We start from the raw sequence: 3,150 nt of genomic DNA, 5'->3' as shown, positions 1-3,150 counted from the left end.
TACATATGTTTCTAAGTCCAAGGAATACAGGAAACATATTTTCACACCAGCTTCAGTACCCTACAAAAAGACACTACAGGTTGTGGAAAATATTTTGCATGGTCAGTGTCAATGTATAAGGTCAGCACACCAATTCTACAGCTCACTTAGTAAATAGTGGATTAATTCCAATGTTCCTGGGAGAAGAAAATATTTTATAGGGTTAGCTCAAGCTCTTGTCCAACAAGACATCTATGGGACCAGAGGCATGCTGTTTTCTACAAAAGTAAGGTTTGTCTTGACCCTGCCTTAGAGACCGCTTGTGGATTCTTGGAAGGTCCCATTGATGACACCCAAGAACTTCGTGCAGCCTTGAAATCAAGGCATTTTCTTTCCTTCACCTGCTTCCTCTGGTCACATTTGGTTACCTAGCCTGATGGCATGTCTGATTCTGGGGCTCTGAAGTTTTGTTTCCACATATATCTCCACCCCTTCCCCTACTTGCCATCGTCGTTGGCCCCCAGCTCAGACTCTCCTCCTCTCTCGCCTAAAAGATTGCGTAAGCTTCCCACCTGCCCCGAAGCCTTGACTTTACACTCCCATTTGTGCCACTGTCAGAAGAAACTTTTGAATAAAGCCCAGCTTTAATCATGTCACAGCTACCCCTTCCAGTGCCTCACAGGCCACCAAACTGACAGCAGATTTCTCCACGCGGCCTCAGTCCGGCCACCTCGTCCTTCTGCACCCGCTTGAACTCTGTGCTCCAGGCTGCACTGTCATTCCTGCAGTGGCCTCCCCCTCCCCCACTCAGAGCCTCTGCTCTTACTCTTGTCTCATCTGGGTTCTCATCCCACCCCGCCCCCCAGTTTCTGCCTCCTGCAGTCTGCCTTCTCTCACAAAGCCCGTCCTTCCCCCTTGAAGCCATTCCTAGTCCCGCCAAAGGACATTTCCAGTCCCTTTCAACCCGTGCCACTTAGCTTGTGATGCACCACATTCTGTCCTGTGAGGCAGTGGGTCTTGTCTTATCCTGCACGTGGTGTCATCATCATGGGATTGTACCGCCGGGGCCCTCTGTGAGTGGGCGGGGCTGCGGACTTGTGGTCAATGCTCAGGGAGCGGAAGTGGTGTGTGTCCGTTCTGGGATGAGCACTGAACTGCTGGAGGGAACTTACTCTCCGTGTCTCTCTCTCCCCTCTCTCCTTAGAGACCTTTAGTGTCCGAGGTGGTGGCTGCTTGGTCAGCCTGGGTTCCTGAGTGACCACGATGACTAGAGACCCCAGCTGGCCTGCAGTGGTCATGGAGCATGAGTGAGAAATAAACGTCACATATTTTAAATCATCGAGGTTTTGAGGTGGTGGCCACAGCAGAACCTGGTCTCATGGGCTGTAAGATCCATGCAGCTGGGAATTCTGCCTTTTGACTAGAAATGTCTATGACACGTAACACATGGCCTCCATGTGATAAGCACTTCGAAATTGCTGTGGAATTAAATTGAACCAACCTGCATCCAATGTCAACTGAACCAACCTGCATCCAATGTCAATAAGGGAGGATTATCAATGAGAAGGTAGACAGTGTGGCCCAGTGGTCAGGAACAGACACTCTGGAGTCAGGTGGCCACCTGTCAGCTTTACGATTTGGGCAAGTGACCTCTGCATCCTAAGCTTCCGCTTATCTATGAAGGGGCTAATGGTGCAACCTTCATGAGAAGTTCTTGTGAGAACCAAGAGAGAGAATGCATATGTACATTACGACCAGCCAACGAATGCCCGCTGTTATTAATTGTTCTTCTTCTTATTAATGTGGTCAGTCTCCCAGTACAGAGACTGGTATTAACTATGACTTAACAATAGGACTGGACAGGAAGCAATATCTGGAAATCAAGTAACAGTAGGCTTGGAGTCTCAGTGGCCAGGGACGAGAAACCCCCCTCCCCCACCCCCGCTGAGGGCCCTTGCTGCCAGCCTCTCCCCGTCTGCTGAGCTGACTTCAGGCCAGCCAGGCACTGAGCTCTTCATAACCAGAGGGCAGGAGGACCCACAAGGCCAGCAGAGGCCTCTCGGGCTCCCTGAGTGGATCGGCGGATGCTGGGGTCTTTCCCATACCTTGACTTTATTTTATTTTAGTTTTTTAGGCAAGACAACCCTTGGTTGACCTCACAGGCTGCAAGGAACTTGTCAGCTTACAATCCCTTATTTATTTATTTGTTTATTTATGTTTTACACGCCTACAGCACCTGATCTTCCTAGGTGGTCTCCCATCCAAGTACTAACCAGGCCCGATCCTGCTTAGCTTCCGAGATCAGACGGGATTGGGCTCGTTCAGGGTGGCATGGCTGTAGACAGGACCTTGACTTAAAACTCCAAGAACAAGGTGTGTGTTGCAACCAAAGACTGAGCATAAGCTAATGTCACCAGCAAGGAAGGATAATAAGCAAATGTGTTAATTAAAGCTAATTAGTCTTCTATTTTTATGTCCAATTGTTTCTTAGAACCAAAGAAGCCATTATAGTCCATCGTGTCTCCTGGGAAAGGTATTGTATTTTCGTGTCTGCATGTGGGCTACATTTTCTATGCTACATACTTTATCAGGGTCCTAGACACAAGATTTTTTATGCGGTTACTTGTAATCACGCCTAAGTCTTACACAAACATATGTTTGTCCTTCTTACTAAAAGAACGAATAGAACTCCATTTGTTTCTTTGCATTTCTTCACCAGTATTGATTGAATTGGCCACAGTTTCTGCCCCCATGAAGCTTATATTCTAGAAAGAGGAGAACTCAGGAGAATTCTGACAGACAGGAAGAGGCTTCTAGAGGATGTCACAGGGCTCTGTGCGTGGCCCGGGAGAATATGTTTTTACTGATTTAGTTGAACACAAGAAAGAAATGCTTATCGAGTTCATAGATCAAGTACACCAGTGGAGAAACAGCTACTTTACACAGGTAGGATTCGAAATGTCCTCAACAGGCTGAAACACAGGTGAGACCACAACAAGGAAACTAATAAAATCAGTGGGAAGTCCTGCGTTAGGTACACAGGACCCAGCACGCAAACACGATCACCGTGGTTCATGTGAAAAAGACTTGTGGGCTGCAGCTGGTACGAGCTCAGGGTGTGCCGCTCGCCTGAGGTTGGCTTCACCTCAAAAAGCAATATTGGGCCATGAG

General features: G+C 48.0%; 1 pseudogene; it reads right to left on the bottom strand.

Annotated features, from left to right (window-relative positions):
- Positions 1-2,203: 2,203 nt before the first annotated feature.
- On the bottom strand, positions 2,204-2,322 carry LOC111740876 (annotated as a pseudogene).
- Positions 2,323-3,150: the final 828 nt, after the last annotated feature.

Source organism: Pteropus vampyrus, unplaced genomic scaffold (genome assembly GCF_000151845.1).
Source record: "Pteropus vampyrus isolate Shadow unplaced genomic scaffold, Pvam_2.0 Scaffold69, whole genome shotgun sequence".
In the NCBI taxonomy this organism is placed as follows: Eukaryota; Metazoa; Chordata; class Mammalia; order Chiroptera; family Pteropodidae; genus Pteropus; species Pteropus vampyrus.
This window is presented reverse-complemented; position numbering and strand designations above follow the sequence as displayed.